Raw genomic sequence first — 18,966 nt, forward strand, 5'->3', positions numbered from 1 at the left:
AGTGGTTTTTTATGAGAGCATGTTGAGAGGAGATTTTTATTGTCTTATTTACATTAGTGCCCTTGTATTCATTTTGTGTGGGCCATGGCGCCAAGTGGATGTAAACTAATGATGTTGTAAATCTTTATGTTGACTTCCGCTGAATTTATTTAAAAATAGTATTATGATGTTGAATTTTATTATTTTATATTATCTTTACAATGACTTCTTTTTGAATATCTTATACTAGCAAGACTATCTGGAAGTAGGCCACTAAATTTATTTTGAGCCACTTAGTAACTAGGGATTGACATCATAAATGCCAACTTTCACGTTAAATGATAGTTCAAATTATGAGTATACTTTGCACCCTAAGTACTTCTTTTGGTGAGTAATCAAGGGTTGGCAACATAACTATTAGAGAAATAATATGTTGGATGGATTCAGACAGTGAAATTGATGAAGATCTCACCTGACATATTTATTATTAATGTTAGGTGTATTGTACATCTTACTTTTTTTTATTGTAAAGTTCAGAGTATATCCTAACTTTAAGTTGTATACATTTATTGATTTTTTTTAAAGAAATTATTTTTTATGGAAAAAAATGAATATTTAATTCTTTGACACTTTTTTCCTTCAAAACTTAAAAAAAAAAAAGTATTTTATAATTGTGCAAAAGCAAAGCTATAATTATATCATTTTAACGGCATATTTTACATGTATTTATATATTTGCATGCAAATTGATAGGTGTGAGTAGATATACATAAATCCCCGAACAGAGACAGGCAAGAGCCAAGTGCGCGTCTGTTTGGACGCATCTTTATTTTCGTATGTCGCCTAAATGGACAAAACAATTCCACCCACACAAGCCTCTGAAGAAAAGTTTCCAGGGAGAGACAAAACACCAAAGGGCTCTTCTCCACGCATTTTCTCGCCTGCCTTTTCAAATGTTATTAAAATATCATTTCTTTGAAGCTCCCAAAAAGGTAAAGATTTTCAATTGACTTTTGTAGTATGATGATTGATACATCACAATTGATGAGTGTTTCCTTTCTTTTTTGGGTAATATTTGTCTCTGTCAAACGTGGCTAACACATATTTAAAGAAAGTTTTTCATATATTAGTTTAACTCAACTTTAAATTAAATTTATTTTATTTAATTTTAAAATTTTTAAGATATCATATCAATTCGATAAGAATGAAATATTCTCAAAATTTTCTATTGAAACGATATCTTATATTTTGTTATTCATTTCCCTTTAAGATCATGGTCTTCCAAACTTTATTAATGGCCGGACGAATCCCTTGTTTCATCCAAATGTGTAAAAGATTTTAGGTGCATTTATAAAAGTCAACCACCCTACCGTTCAGTTAGCAACTCAAATAGAATGAAAAAATATCTAGATATAATTAGAATCAATATTTATATGAGGCAATCAAAACATCGAAGTATTTAAACAAGAAATCTAAAAAAATTAGAATTGACTCTAAACATAAAAACGAACTGATGAGATTAAATGAAAACATGAAAAATTCTCAAATAAAAGAAAAATATTACGGTCAATAAACTAATCTATTGCATGTACCATAGGTGAATATTTTTTATTAATTAATTATTAAAATTTTCAAAATTATCTCCGCTTAGTATTTCATGGCTATTAATACAACACACCAGTGTTGTATTAAAAAATACAACACACTAGTGTTCATGGCTATTAATACAACACACTAGTGTTCATTTTTGAATGTTTTATTGTGAAAATAAAATAAAATCTGAAAATGACAACAAAAACAAATTGGCACACCCTTTCTAAGCTCATAATTTTAATCTTAGCCTGTCACATGAATATTGATGCTAATACAAATTGATATAGGTACTATATGCCCATTTTATTACAATTTAAAAAATATTTTAGCCTCTATTTGTTTTAATTTTTTTTTCTTCATATAATAATATATAGAACATTTACAACTTTATGTAATATAATTTTATTTGGTAAATATATTGTTTTCATTTAATATTTATGGTTATTTATAAAATTAATGTTTAACAAATCAAATCAAGGTATTAAACCAAGAAAAGAAAGAAAAAACGTTCACAATTTAGTGATCGGATCATAGTCAAACCATATATAATCGATTTGAGATGTATTTTTATGAACTAAATAAAAATATATTGATTAAGATTGTGATATGAAAAAATAAAATTGATCACATATTACTTATTAGATTTATAAGTTTGTTTAAGTAACATTTATCCTACAATTAAATAAATTTATATAGTAATATTAACACAAGTTTGTAACAAGAAGGTCCTATTATTTGTAATAAAGTGATTGTTTTGGTTGGTTAATTGGTCCCATTCCGTCCATAAAGTGGCATGGATTGGGATTAAAGCTATAAAGAGGAGAAGTCCGTGACAACTAAGTCTTAATCCAAAATCTCATCGTATCTTACAATTCCAAAAATAATTAAAGCAAGACAAACAAAAACCCATAATTGTAATCAAACAAAGGTAAGGTGTTGCAGATGGTAGGCATAATCTTGGGTAAATCACACGAAAAGGTCACAAAATTTTGGTGTTCTTTTCAATTTGGTCACTAAACTTTAATTTCTTGCAAAGTGATAACAAAATTTTAAAATATTTTGCAATGTGGTCACTAAAGTGATTTTTTGATGGTTTCTAACTGAAATTGCTGACGTGACAATGATGTGGCGCTGACGTGGCAATGATGTGGCCATTGCCACGTCAGCAATTTTGGTGAGAAATTATCTAAAAATCACTTTAGTGACCATATTGCAAAATATTTTAAAATTTTGTTATTACTTTATAAGGAATTGAAGTTTAGTGACCAAATTAAAAAGAACACAAAATTTTTGACCTTTGATATGATTTACCCCATAATCTTCCTATTTGCGTCAAATCCCTTATTTATGATCATAATTAATGCCCCAATGTTATGAATTCATAAATTAGCATTCTTTTGGCGACTATTTGTGGTATTGTAAAAATATCAAAATCAATTCAAAACCATCAATTCATAATTTAGCACCTTTTGAGGAGCATTTGTGGTGTCGCAATAACATCATAATCAAACCAAAACTAGTATTGTGTGGACGTGACGGTTTAAGACTAATGTATTTTCTATAACCAACATAGGTTAAATTAATATACAATATAAAATGTAAAGAGTACAATGTTTTAAATATATTAAGGAAACTTAGCAATATTATCCAAATATTTTTAAAGTAAAATAGATGGTATTACATCGAGCTATGTTTATTACTCAAAAGTAGTATGAGATTAATCTTATAATAATTACTATAAAAAATGATGGCACCAACAACCATTTTTAATAAAATGCTCTCCGAAATCCCCAAACCCATCTACTTTTAACCCATTTACGATGAAGAAAAAAAAAAATTAGACATGAATTGGGCGAATAAGGGAAAACAGTTTTCTTGGAAAAATGTTTTTCAAAAATGTGTTTTTTGTTGTTTGTATGTAACTTAAAAATGTTGTTGGATAACATTTTTCAATGTTTGCCTAGCACTTTAAAGCACTCCTAAATTTAATCCAAAAATACAGAACTAAACAACAGAGAGAGGATTGGATGGAGGGCAGAAAACGATGACAATGTAGGTTGGTAGGGCAATGGCGACGACGACAATGACCTAGGTAGAGATGGACAAAGTTAGAAATGGTGATGTAGAGAGGCGAATCTAGACATGAAACGATGGAGATGGTGAAGTAAAATGCTAGATCTAGAAAAAAATGGATAAAGACAGTGATGCAATCATTGATTTGAGCAAACCTCGACAAACACATGGGGAGAAGGATAGAGATAACCGGACAGAGGGGTGGAATTGGACAGAGATGGTGTAATACTCGAGAATTTCTTAAGGATTTGAGTGTAATTTTTTTCGGACATAAGTGAAATTTTCTAAAACTTTGGGACTAAAATGTAATTTCTTAAAATCGTGGGAATTAAGTGAAAATTTTGGGAACTTGAGAGCTTGAGGACAGAGGGCCAAAATGTAAGAAACAAAAAGTTGGAGGGTTGAACTACAAGACATGTGTGAAACCTGCCATGGCAGTTAACGGTTCCATTGGTCGCCAGCAATAAGAGAAAATCCCAGTCATTTGAGGCTGCCTAGGGCCATCATGGCCTAGGCCTAGACCTTGTGGTGCAAGGCGGGGTCGTGGTTGGCCAGAGACGCAGTCAAAGAGGCTATAAATAGTCGAAATAGGCCAAGGGTTTTTCATCAAATTTCAATGGTGAAATCCAAGATTTTTGGAGAAATTGTGAGGATTTGATATAGAGCTTTTGTTCTTGAGATAATAAGGATCGTTTCTAGAAAGTTTAGAGAATTTTGAAGGTGTTTTGAAGCTCATCAAAAAGTTGAGTATCACCGGAACCAAGCATTAAATGGCCAAGCTGAGGGTGTTTCAGCTTGAATTTCAAGCTAAAAATGATCCCATCGTGTTCAGGAGGAAAAATCGAGCCAGGAGAGAAAGAAAAATCAAAGAAACAAGCCAAAAGTAGGTCATCGGTGGTGAGCGGATCAACAGAGAAGATAACCGATATCGGGCGCGTGAAGGTGAGGAAAAAAAAGGGAAAAAATGAAAGAAAAATTGGGAAAAAATCTGAAAAATAAAAAAATTATGTTTTATTAATTTTCAAAAATTTTGGCCAAAAATTTTGTCAGGGCTCGAGTTTCATGGTTAGGGTATGCATATTGAAGAAGCCTAAAAAGCTAAATCAAGGTAAGTGGTTTGCATGAAAATTTTATACATTGTATGTTACTTATATGAGCATCGAATTACAAGGAATTTGTCAAATTTATGTGTTTTATGTGTATCTTATCATATACATGCATATTCATTTTATATTGCTTCGATAAACATGATATTGCATTGGGCATGATATTATTGACATCTCATTATTTGTGTCATTCATGTTGAACATGATGGGGTGGGATGTTGCCCTAATAGTTTGATCTACATTTTTCGAAAGCCAGAATGACCATAGGGGTATCTCGTGTCGTGTGTGTTTGCTACGATGATTGCCTTAGTTTTCGTGCCAAGGCTAAAATGCTATCAAAGCTACTTTATAAGGTGTCGGTTGATTTTTATCCACATGCATCATACATTCATGAAAATTGTTTTAAACCCTCATTTAGAAGTTTTATCTTTTAATTTGGATTTTTATCCTTGGGATATTTAACGTTCCAGGCGAGATGAGCAGGAGAAAAGGAAAAGAAATAACAAAAAATATTATTGTGTTGTTAGTTGTGTAATAAGTCCTATACCCGTGCTAGGACAAATTGTGAGAATCAGGATAGGTGGCATATTTCAGCTATTTTATGTTAAATTTGTTTGCAGAATATTGTAATATTATGGTTATTGAACAATTTAGTATGAATTTACTTCCTTTACAATTACAATATTCCATTAGGTTTCGATTTTGATTCTACAAGTGGTAGTTTAGCACTCCTTAACTTATCATTTGGAATGTTAAATATATGTATGTTAGGGATTTTTAAATACGGTACTTGAAGCATTAAGAGATAGTACTGTGGGAAGAGAGAATATATCTTTTAAAAAAAAAAATTCTCAGCATAGTGACACCCCTTGAGATGGTGGGTTGTTATAGATGGAGTCAAAGAGCGAAAATGGTGACGACACAAAAGAAGTCAATTGACGACTGTGATGGCGCAATAGTAGTCGACAGACAACAGTGACGTAGAAACAAACAACAAATAGTAGCAACATAGTAAGAGTCGACAGACGACAATGAGGACAACGTTAATAAATCTTGATGGAGGAACATAAGTTGCTCTAATATTCGTAGAAGAGAAAAGGCTCAATTATATGTTTGAAACATGAATTTTCAATTTCAACTCAGGATTTCACTTTCCCATTTTTCTTATAACACTAGGAAATCACTTTCCATTGATTAAAAAGTGATTTCATTCGTTTTGATGTTTTATTTGCACTAAACATAAGTGTTATTTTATAAGCAAAGGCCCATTAAAAGTCCAAAAGCTCAAAAAAAAATTCTTGGACTAAAGGGCATAAATTTCCCGTATGTGAGGAGTCCCACACAAACACACAAACTAGATAAGTCTGACATTTAAAAATCTCTTCAAATATTTCAAGAAAAGAATAAGTAATTATCTATAAAGAATTCTAATTCTAAAATAATTTTTGAATATTTAGATAAACATCATTCCTAAGAAAAATTTCATCCCAAAAAAGGGCAAGATAAATGTCATTTATAAGAGATAGACGTCATTTATAATGATCTTAATCCCAATCAGACTAGGATAATTAAGATAGGCGTTATCTATAATAATCTAATTCCTAGATTACCAAAAATTATTCTATATTCTTCTATAAATAAGCATGTACTCATTCTTGAAAAGGTACGACGTCTCTGATACTAGTTTCAATACAATTTATATTATATTCAATATTTAATTTAAGTATCAAAGTGTTTACGCGAGAACCTCCTCGCATCATCTGATTGTTTTATTTTTTGCAAATTCATGCGCTTTGACAATGACATTTCTAATCAACAATAATAGGAAAACTTAAAAACCACTTTTCGAGAAAATATTTTCAAATAAATGTTTTCTAAAGTAAATGGAAGGAGTTCAAGACATGATAAAGAAAAATAAATGAACAAAAAAGAGAAAGTTTATTTTTTTAAAAATATATATATTTAAAGAATTAGAGAAATACCTATATATATATATAAAACATGAGAATTATAATGTGAAAAAATCCTAAATTTGAACCCTAATTTGGGCATTTAAATTCATGTGATATAAAGTTAATGGAATATCCAGCAGGACTGTACAAAATTGCAGAAAGCACAAATGGGCCAAAGACAAGTGCATGGCAATCTTTTCAGAAGACATATCTAACCCATGATATCCACTCATATTTCTCTCAATAATACTCTGGACCACACTCCATAGGAATAGGGGTAGATATGTCTGAGATTTTAAAATCTTTTTAAAATATTATATAAAAATTATATCATGATTTATTTGAGAATTGAGGTGAAACTTACTTTTTTTCAAAAAAAAAAAAAAATGCTCTGGACCCTTTTAGAGGAGCCCATAAGTTTGGAAATTTGGAGATGGGTTGGTGATTGGTTTCATATATGTTAAATATTAAATACTATTAAGATTTACGAAAATTGCACTGACTTTGGATAACTTAGTAGATTTTCCCATACTCACAATTCATACATTAGATGCACCATTTTCGTAATATTAACAATTTTAACAAAAAGATGGAAAATTTGTCACTAAAGTTCTAAAGTCATGGAAAACCATTATTATTTCTCAAATATAAGGGATATCTTTATTTTTTTTTTTTGTCGAATCTCAATATTATATGTAATTTACCCATAATTAAACGATTCTAGCAAAACAAATTTAATTTATTCTAATTTTATTTCCCGCACTTTAAATTAATTAGGGTTACACATTGAACCCCTCATTTTTACAAAGGGAAAATTTTATTTGTATTGAGAAAGTTTACATGTTGAAAATAAATATGTTGGAGCTATAATATTTAAAAAAATTAGATATTTAAATTAATTTTGAATTAATTGAAACTAGACTCTGGTAGTTTGGCGAATTACCAAGCCTTGGGAGGAATCCAAGAGAGCCAAAGATCAATTCACGAAGAATTGCGCTTAAGTGAAATTAGTCAAAAATTGTAAACATAGGTCAATTAAGGAGTCAACTTTGAGCACAAAATTAAATCAAACTGATCAAATTGGGTTTAATGCAATATTAGGTACAGTAGATAAGTTCATAGAAATTAGCGAGCATATTAAAAGTTATTTAAGCCATATATTAGTTGAAATACATAATAAGTTCATTAGATGACCTACTTTGAACCTCAACAAAAATTCAAACAAAGTTCGATTCAAATAAACCAAAAGATAGAAGTCAAATAGGCATAACTACAAATGCAAGAGTATGATTGGGTTTCACAATGAACCCTTGAATTGAAAATAATCAAGCTCGAAAGATTATGAAAAAAATTACTCGAGACAAGACGCACAACTTGGATAAGCCACTTTGAGCCAAGATTTTGAGTAAACTCACAAACTAAATCAAATCATTTTACTACACCTATAAAGGACATGGAAGAGAACAAGTCAGTACATTTCACGCCAATTCCATCTACAAATGAGTAAGATATCAAAGTTGAAAATTTGTGAAAAAATCAAAGAAAATTATATCGGTACACCAACAAATCCATTGAGTAATTTAAAAAACTTCCAAATTTGATATGAAAAATCTCTCAAATTTGTTCACAACATATTGAAAATTTGGAACAACTACGAAATATTGTAAAATTCAAAGAAAACCAACAAAAATTAGCAAATGTCATATGAAAGGTAGGATATATACGCATATGCATGTGTGTTGAAAAGATATTTTTTCTATAAATAAGAATTTCGTACAAAAAAACTATCTATAGCTTTAAACTAGGGCATACCTCAAGCCACATAATAAAAAATAACACCAGAAAATCTAAATAATTAATAAAAATATACAATCCTCCTAACATTAAGGGAAAATATGTATAACTATTAGGGAAAATCTTCATAACCATCACCTTCTGAAAACATTTAGATAAAATAACTTTCTTAATGATCATGTTGGTTTTATTTATCCAAGGTTAACAGTTGAGTTGCCAACCCTGGGATACTCACAAAAAAAAAAAAAAAATCACTTAGGGTGCATAAGCGGCCCAAACTAGTGGAGAAGACAACGAACACTAGAAAGAATTGTCAATTCATGAACTTCCCTAAGAATTATGCTGGCTTTGATCATCTAAGACTAACAGTTATGCTAATAACCCCAGTGTACTCACCAAAATAATCACGTAAAGTACAAATTATACTCATAACTTAAACGACCAAAAGCGATTCAAATCAGCGGAGTAAAAAGACTAGACAGTTGGAAGTCGCCAAAAGTGTTGCAAAGCTTGACTCTATAAAATATAAGGGAAACAAATAATAGCTAACCTCATTTAGAAGGCATACTAGATCTGATGCATCAACTAGGATGCAAATCACTTTTGTTTTTTAAAGCATATGTTATTGTGCTCCCGTAATAGAAAATAAACCATTGCTAGTAAAACCAAATAATCAGCAACCTGTCAGGGGGTTCCTACCATTCCACCTTGTCATCGCCCATAATATGTCTATCTCTCATCAACAACAAGGCCATCCAAATTTCTTTGAACAAAGAAAAAAAGACAGCACCTTATGGGAATAGGAACAATTAACGAAAATGTGATTCTGACGCTCTGCTACCTCATTGCAAAGAAAACATATATTCAAAGAAGGAAAGAAAAGGTTAATACAATCAATAGTAGATAGCCACTCCCTAATCGTTAATAAAAAAAATAAATATATGAGTAGGAATACCATTGATATGCCATGCCAGATGATACCAAGAGGCACAGTTAACGAAAAGGTGATTGTGACGTTTTACTACCTCCTTGCAAAGAAATCATCTATCGAAAAAGCCAAGAAAAAGTTAATACGATCAAGAGTAGATAACCACTCCCTAATCGCTAACAAAAAAATAAACATATGAGTAGGAATATTGTAATATCTTGGGAGCCCAAAAAGAAGAATAGTATATATCGAGAATAAGTAAGAAAGGAAACAACACCAGCTGAATACCTTTTGAGCTGAATGTAGGCAAGAAACTCCGGGGTTAAGCTTGCTTGAGCTGGGGAACCTCAAGGATGAGTGACCCCTTGGGAAATTCGCGTAGGCCCATCAGGGTAAATTGTTCCGATCCTTCCTATCACTCGATATGGGATATTACAAATATCATTACTATGCCATGCCAAACGATACCAAGGGACACATGGGCATTGCATTAGAAGACCCTGCAAAACAGAACGTACAGAAAATACCCCATTTGAGGTTGGTAGCCATCTCAAGTCATTCTGACACCCAACCCAAGGGGGTCAAGTATCTGGTCGTGAATAATGACTAAATATGGTGATGAAAACATCTTTGGCCATACCCAAGAGCCATTTACAATGATTTATAAGACATGAGTAGTGATAGATAATTGGCAAGATAATCTATCTACAAGCGCCAAGAGAATGTCACTAGTCATGCCACAGAAACACTTTCCTACTATTTCTTATCCTTCTTCCAAAATTATGTCTTATCGCATTGCAAATTGAGAGCAGTTTCTTCCACTACCAAGGACACGAGAAAGGCACTGGGAGCAATGATGTGAATCCGTGATGGGACAAGACCAAAAGAACCCACAAAAGATTGAAATGAACCCCAGAAAAGCCAAAATCGGATAGAAGGCAAAGAATTCCCGACCCGTTGATTCACGAACCAAGAATCTAGACTATATTAAGTTCGGGTTTTGAACGCCACAAAGACTGCCCAGATCTTTGATAAGTTCGGATTTTGAATGCCACAAAGGAATATCAAACAAAATGAACGCCACAAAGACTGCCTAGATCTTTGATAAGTTCGAGTTTTGAACGCCACAAAGGAATCACTCCATTGATAAGTTCAAAGTTTTGTTCATTGAAGAACAAGATAAAATAGATAAATCTCTCAAATTCAAAAATTCATAATAATTTATGTCTAATGTTTACAATGGAAAAGCCTTTAAATAGGCGAATAATTAAATCCTAATTCTACATAGAAATTAATAAAAATCCTAAATTACATAGAAAATAAATAAATAACTAGATCTGGTCAATCAATCAATCAATCCTTTTATATTCCGAGATCTTTTCAATCAATCAATCAGGTAATCAATCAATCATCCATTCCTTTTTTATGCTCTCAAATCTTGTCAATCAATTAACTAATCAATCAATCAATTATGCGCCCAAATCTTGCAATCAACCAACCAATCAATAACCATTCCTTTTTATGCGCAAATCTTGTCAATCATCCAATTCCGACATGGTTGACGAGGTTGACTTATCCGATTGCATCATTGTTAGTCGGCCCTCCATGATTCTCATCAAGCAACCAAAAACCCTTATCCTTCACTCAATAAGTATGAACCTATTTAACCTAAAAAGACTCATTATCATCCGAGAGCAACCACCAAATTAATTTTGCAACAAGGGCTTGTTCCAAACATATAATGGTTTGATACCCAAACTCCTTTGCTCTTTTGGGTAGCACACATCCCTCCAGGCAATCTTCACCTTATGAGAATCAACCTCATTACCACTTTAAAGGAAGTTACGCATTATTTGTTCAAGCTTTTTAATTATTCGCTTGGGAAAAATGAAGACCAAAGCCCAATATAAATATATAGTGGTAAGAATCGAGTGTGCTAACTGGAGTCGACTGCCAAATGATAGCAAACGAATGCACCATAAGCATACCTTATTCTCACCACCTTATCTATAATAGGCTTACTGTCCCTATATGATAACTTAGTAGACAAATATCCCCAAGTATCTCATAGGTAAAGGACCTTTCCTGAAACCTAAAGTAAGATAAAACACTTCCCTCAAGGTTTCATCCCTACATGATACAAAACAATTGCTCTTCGAGGGATTAGCATAAAGACTTGATAAAGAAGTTGAAAAGATATTAACCAAGTGATGTTTAAGAGGGGGTGAACTAAGCTTTTAGAATTTTTTTTAACAAATTGAAATATAGCATAAATAAACAAGAATAAAAAAGTAATAATTAGAGATGACATCAGTATTTATAGTGATTTGGCAACTTGCCTACACCCACTACCTTAACTCTTAGTTAAGGATTTTGTAAATATACTATTTGAGTGTTTTTTTAAAGAGGTATACAATGTCCTCTATACAATCACTTTCTTAGTGATCTTTTGTTTTTTTACGCAAGCTCAAACACTTGACTTTACCTATGTTTTTTCATAGGCTCAAACACTTGTGTTTTTTCACATGCTCAAACATCTAACCTTACAAATGTTTTTCTAGAGCTGAAGCAATAACCCCTCACATATCATTTTTACAATTCAAGGAAGAAGATTTGTGAGATACACTCATAGTACAAGAAATCCTCACAAAAAATAACACTCAAGGTGTTTTACAATAAACACACTAGGATGATTCTCAAATTTGCAACAAAGCTCTATTTTTTAGGCAGTAAAGGTTGTAGAGAAATTGTAGAAGGAGAATGAACGTGAATCTCTTTTCTTTTTAAGTTATCTAGCTCTAGTTCCTTTTTTCTTTTTTCATATCCTTATATAGACAAAAGGGTCGACCAGTCAGCTACACTGGTGGCTGCTATAGAAAGTAGTAGTTGTTCTGTCCATACTTGTTATTGATAAATCTTTAAGTTGAAATAAGCAACTTGAATCTAAAGTTTTCAACCTGCAACAATCAGAGAAAAGTCAAATACACATTCGGTAATATATCAAAGTAAAATGATTCCTTTCTAACAGCTAGAAATTCAAAATTTTTAGGCCTTCGATTTCTAATACTCAAGTATATCATTTTTGGTACTTGAGTATTGTGACAAAAGGAATCCCTAGGTACTCAAGTATTGCTTTATTCCGTACTCAAATATATTTTTGGTTTTTACCTAAGACCTTCTCTGTTACTCAAAAAATACTCGAGTGTTTTAGACTTCATTTAAAATGCTCTCAATTTTTTAAGGAAATATTCAAGTATTACTTTCTATAATACTTGAGTATTTTAGATTGCATCAAGAATGCTCTCAATTTCTCAAAAAACTCAAGTATTATTTTATATAGAGTGTCTGACTCTAAAAATTTCAAACTTAGTTTTATTCGTTTCATAATTAATTACTTTTCTTTTAAACCTAAAGACACTTCACAAATTTAATTCTAAGAGATTACCATTTGTTTTCATGATTTGTTTTGTTAAGAATCAAGATCATCAACGTTCATTAATTACCTTTTTGGCCAGGAACACCTTGATGTCTGCAAAATTGGTAAAGAATCTGGACAATCGTGAAATAATGTGGTTGATGGCAACAAGACAACACAACTGCCGTCGGAATGATCGACAGTCACGGAGTGATGTTAGGCGGCAACTGGGTATGGAAGAAGTGATCGGCGACTTGATCATCATCTGCATGCGGTGCCAAAAATCAACCATAAAAGCCTGTTTCTTTTTCAGTTTTGAGGCATAAGCAAGCAAGAAAGGAAAAAATGAGAGAAGAAAATCGAGATTTTAAGTTGTTGAAGCAACCAGCACGACGGCACAGTTTCATCAGAGAAGACAAAAAGATGGTAGTTTCAGCAATTTTTTGGCTTTTTTCCGGCATCAATGGGCGACAACGGCTTAGGGGTGACTGACGAAGACTTTCACAGCAGTCGACAACAAACCAGTAGAGTCGGAGGCTTGCCGGTGGCGAGATAGTTGCAGGATAAGAAGTGTGAGGTAGGAGAAAATTCTGGAAAGATTCTGAGTTTCACGTGACACTTCTACCCAAAAGTTATGGATTATTGCACATAAACCCCTTATTTTTAGTTTATTATGCATATCACCTCCGATTTAGTTCAAATTGTACTAACACCTTGTAATTTATATTTTATTATGCATGAGGATATTTAATTGGCATAAATTGCAATATATCCTTGAATTTATGCATAAAGAAAGTTTACGAATATGGCATTAAAATCCCCTTTTTGTGGCAAATATGCATATATGGCCATATTATTACCTAATATGACTTGGCAAATAAATAGAAGGATATATTGTTATTGTTGATATATGATTCAAAATTTATTGATATGTTATATGTTATTTGATTAATTCATGTAAGTGACATATGGTATTATATTTTTACTAGTATATTTGGATTTAATTTCAGTTGCGTTTGGTTTATATATATATGCAATGTGGCCGGTTATATGTGGCATTTTATACTATGTTAAATGCCTAGTAAATATGGGTCATTGATCTCTTTTGGAAACCTTAAATCGAGTGGCTGCCATCATTTCTCCATTTGCATATAAAGGCATTTCAATCGGCTATTAACCTAGATGATGAAAGAACTTTACACACGAACAATTGAAGGAGAAACTGCACTAGACAGATAGAAAGAGCTGAAAGAAGAAAGATCGAAACCCTAATCCAACAACCAGGTACCAACTATTTCTTATGGTTTGGTGAGTGTGAGAGATGTATAGAGAGATTGTCAATGTGTGAGTGCAGGGATTGCTCAATTATTGAGCGTATGTACTCTGTTTTATCATCTTCATTGCTTTGTAAGTTGGTTGTCGAGTTTTCTTGATTTCTTTCGTTGTAATATATATATCTCTATTACCGTTGTAAATCAATTGTAAATCCATGATATATTATAATGGATTGACTAAGGTGAAGCCTTGTCATGAATAGGATTCTTTCAAATCCAAACATGTTCATGCCTTGTTCATTTTCTATTTTCGTTGTGTATGTTGTTGTGTATTTTTCATTTCTTCGATTTTCTTCCAACTTGGATACTGGTACTGTCATAGCTTAGTTGTATGATTTATTTCACAGGATATTAACAAATGGTGTCAAAGCCACTTAAGGGTAAACCAGATCCATCGGCGATCAAGATTCGAGAACTCGAGGATGAAGACGATCGAATTAACAGGAAGACGGAGGCTGATCGATCGTTATTAAACAAAACGCTAGAAGATCGGAGGCCGCAATGGGCTTCTGACTCTGTAAGTATAGTGTTATTTTTTCCTTGCCCTAATCCTCACCATCTTCTTGAGTTTTTAAATCAAAATCAAGATAGGGTTTAGAGAGACATCCATTGTTCTATACTTTTTGCCTTGGATTATCTCTCTCGTTTGTTGTTTTTGTTGTTGTTGTTGTTTCCGTTTACTTTCTATTGTAACTGTATATCATTTTATTGTGTCAAAAAGATTGGTAAGGTTGATTGCATGTTATTGCTCGGTATATTTGGAGAAAGGTAATCTGTTTTTTGTAATGTCCTTGAGATTTTTTTTAAACCTAGTTAGGGTTATAAGGATTTCAGTAAGCATTTTACTTATTACCGATCCCAAATTATTTTTGTTGATTCTTTTTTTTTGTTGTTTGTGTTCTATGTATGTTGGTTGTTTGGTATTGTTCTTGTTCCATTTTGTATTCTGTGCTGATGGCTTTTAGTTTTGGATTTTGTGTTACTAGTTTTACTTTGTTTTCCTTGCAAGAACATAACCAAATACGGCACCTATGAAAATGGAATTCGAAAAATTTGATGGCCACGGGGACTTCCACATGTGGCAGAAAAAAATACAGGTCGTGCTGGTGCAACACCGATGCGTAAAGGCCTTGACATAACAGAATGAAGGTAAGAAAGAAAAGGAAACATCAGGGACAATGACTGATCAGGAAAGGCAAGACATAGATGAGCTGGCGAGCTGGCGTTTAGCCTCCTCATACTCAATCATTCCAACAATGTCCTAAGGCAGGTAAATAATGAGGAAATCGATGCAAAGGTATGGAGTAAACTAAAGTCCTTGTACATGGTTAAGTCTTTGTCAAATAAAATATATCTTAAAGAAAAGCTCTTTAGACTTAAGATTGATCCTTCAAAAACCCTAGAAGAAAATTTAGATGATTTCAAAGTTATCACTATAGGCCTAGCAAACATAGACAAAAAGATTTATGATGAAAACCAGGCTATTATACTCTTGAATTCCCTACTAGATTCATATAATGATATGAAAACTGCTATAAAGTATGGAAGGGAATCACTTTCTTTAATTAGAAGATGTTTTGGTGGTCTTAAGGTCAAGAGATCTTGAAACTAGAAGGAATAGAAATCCAGTTTTGTTAAAGGTCTATATTTGAAAGAAAAGTCTAATAAGAAATCTCATCATTCGAGAGGTAAAAGTGAGTCTAGATCTCAATCTAAGGGTGAAGAGAATTCAAAACCAATGACCTATTGGTTTTGTAAGAAAGAATGTTATCTTAGGAAAAAATGTCCTTCGAGGCAAAAGGATTATAAATAAGAAGATGTAAATCTCTCAGATGGATATGAGAGTGGAGAAAGGCTAAGCATTTTAGAAGTCTTGGCATAAAAGATTTGGGGTGCATAGGCTTAAGAAGGCTGTAAGAGTTAAGCGAGTTAGGCTTTTGGATTCAAAAATAGATTAGAAATCTAGAATTTTGTGAATCCTGTATTATTGGTAAATCTCATGGATGCCTGTGTTATGGGTAAATCCTATGTTTCCTATTTTTTTTTTCTAGGGCCTAATATGTTTCTTTCCTTTGTTGGTGGATATTTTGGAAAAGATTTGGGTATTTTTCTTTAGGCATAAAAGTGAATCTTTTGAGAAGTTTAAGAAATGAAAAATGTTAGTTGAATATCAAACAAGAAAGAGGATTAAGTTTGAAAAATTGATAATCGGTCTAGAAATTAATGTGTCTAATTTCATAGGATTAGTTAAGCCTAAAGAAACTGATAATGTTTAGTTTGAAGTGGAAATGTGTAAGTCTTAAGGCGGAACCTTAGGAAATACCATGTTTGATGATAGCCCTAGTGTCAACCCAAATGCCCTGATCAGATGAGGCTTGATATATAGAGTTAGGTGATCATGTTGCCTTTAGTGGCATATATTAGCTGAGTCTATCCCAAGTCGTAAGTTCGAGCAAAACAGTAATTTTTTGCTCAAATGTGCTCCCAATGTAGTTGGGATAGACTCAGCAACACACAACAAAATCGAAGAAACTAAAAATACACAACAACATACACAATGAAAATAGAAAATAAACAAGGTATGTACGTGTTCGGATTCGAAACGATCTTACTCACGATAGAGCTTCAGTCCAGTCAATCCATTATAATATACCATAGATTACAGAGACTATTACAACAAAAGAAATCAAGAAAACCCAAAAAACAACATACAAAGCAATGAAGATAATAAACCAGAGTACACGCTCAATAACCAAGCAATCCCCATATTCTCACATCAACAATCTCTTTATACATCTCTCACACTCACCAAACCATGAGAATAGTGAAATAGTTAATACCTAGCTGTTGGATTAGGGTCTTGATCTCCCTTTGTTCAATTCTCCCTCTCTCTGTCTCGCGTGGTTTCTTCTTCTGTTGTTTGTGTGAAGTTCTCTCATCGTCTAGGTTAATAGCTGATTGAAATGCTTTTATATGCAAAGGTGGAAATGATGAAAATCACTTGATTTAAGGTTTCCAAAAGTGATCAATGGCCCACATTTACTAGCCATTTAACATAGTATAAAATGCCACATATAACCAGCCACATTGCATATATATATAAACCAAATGCAACTGAAATTAAATCCAAATATACTATTAAAAATATAATACCATATGCCATATGTCACTTACATGAATTAATCAAATAACATATAACATATTAATATATTTTGAATCATACATTAACAAATACAGTTATCAAGAGGGTAATTCACATTTTGTCTTGAACCAAATAGGGTAGGTTCGCTTGATAAAATAATAAATGGTGATTATTAACTTGTTTGTCATAATTAGATGTAGTCAGTTTATGTATATAATATATTTGATCATATAAACGAAAATTATTTTTGAAGTGTCTCATCACCAAATTTGACATATTCAAACGTGTCAATAGGTAAACTGAACATAATGAAGGGAAAAAAAGGGAGAATAAGGTATGATAGATGACTCTTTAGTATTAATTTTCAGTACATTAGTATTTTTTAAATTCTCCCAATCAACTAGACTAAACTAGGGCATGTAATAATATTATTTCATTGTTTAAATTCCAGTTACTAAATGTCAATTAGCTAGGTTCAATCTAAAGCGGGTCTTGTGCATAACTCTAACTAGTTATCTTAACTATAGTTAAGGGATTAAAAAGAAAAATTCAAGAAATAATGTAGGTGTATATATAAATAAAAAAAAAGATCCTAAATTTCCAAGACAATAGCATGCCGAAAGAGAAGAGCGTTACGGTTGGTCTCAAAGTGAACTTATAGGAAAAAAAGAATCATGTTAAAGTCAAACCTAAAGCTTGCATCGTATAGGACACAAACAAACCCAATATTGAAAAAAATTCACGTTATTGTTCGGGAAAACCTATTACGTTAAGAACCCATGCTAAAAGGGATTGGTTGAGAAATGACTAAGTTGAGTTGAACTCAAGGAATGGGGAGAATAAAAGGGAAGTCTAAACTAACAATAGAAATCACTTAAACCCTAGGAAGACATTCAATGGAGAATCCAAAAAGGATCACAAAAAGTACAATGGTGAGGGTTTAGAAGGAACGAATCCCAAGAAAACTTTAAATGAGCAATAAGAATGGAATTTTAACCTCTAGAAATTTAGAACTACTTTTGTAATTGAAGTATAACTTATAGTATGATCAATGAAAGGAAAAGGAAATAACCACCTAGGTACAAACATTTATTTGAAGTTTGCAATACGAGTATGCTTGATGTAATCTTAATATTAATCATAGATGGTTAGAACATAAAGAGAACTTGTAGGGAGTAATCTCAACAACGAAGGAAGGTGAATGGAATGTATGAACGCATTAATGGAAAACATGCTAGGGTATCTACATGGATTCCAACCTGTAAACAAAAAACTTGACATTGTCGAGCATTATCAATAACAAAACCCCTCAATATTATAAGGTAAAACATGTGTTGATCCCAACAAGAATGAGTTTTGGTTAGAAGAAATGGAACAATTACTAGAACATATCGATTATAATTAACAATGAGGAAAATGTCAAATGTGTCATATTTATGCTATGGGACCAAGTGGAGCAATGGTGGAAGGCGATCGAGAAAAACCTCGAAGCCCTGACACTAGCCTTAGGGTTTGAGAATATTGAATAGAAATGGAGTAGACCCTAACCCTCACCTAGGAAAGTTTCAAAGAATTTCTTAACGTAAAGTACTTTCTAACTTGTTAGAAATTAGAGAAAGTTTGGGCATTCATAAACTTGTGACAAAGAAAT

At 32.2% G+C, this 18,966-nt stretch overlaps 1 long non-coding RNA gene across 3 annotated transcripts; it reads right to left on the bottom strand.

Moving 5' to 3' along the window:
• Positions 1-7,512: 7,512 nt before the first annotated feature.
• LOC127791392 (uncharacterized) lies at positions 7,513-13,457 on the bottom strand. Of its 3 annotated transcripts, none has more exons than XR_008020940.1 (3): positions 13,225-13,457; positions 9,713-13,104; positions 7,513-9,540 (listed from the first exon to the last, which is right to left on the bottom strand). It is a non-coding gene; the product is annotated as an uncharacterized LOC127791392 (long non-coding RNA). The 3 variants fall into 3 exon arrangements; XR_008020939.1 differs by having other exon boundaries at positions 7,513-9,924; positions 12,928-13,104; positions 13,225-13,434; XR_008020938.1 differs by having other exon boundaries at positions 7,513-12,381; positions 12,928-13,104; positions 13,225-13,434.
• Positions 13,458-18,966: the final 5,509 nt, after the last annotated feature.

Source organism: Diospyros lotus, chromosome 15 (genome assembly GCF_014633365.1).
Source record: "Diospyros lotus cultivar Yz01 chromosome 15, ASM1463336v1, whole genome shotgun sequence".
Lineage (NCBI taxonomy): Eukaryota > Viridiplantae > Streptophyta > Magnoliopsida > Ericales > Ebenaceae > Diospyros > Diospyros lotus.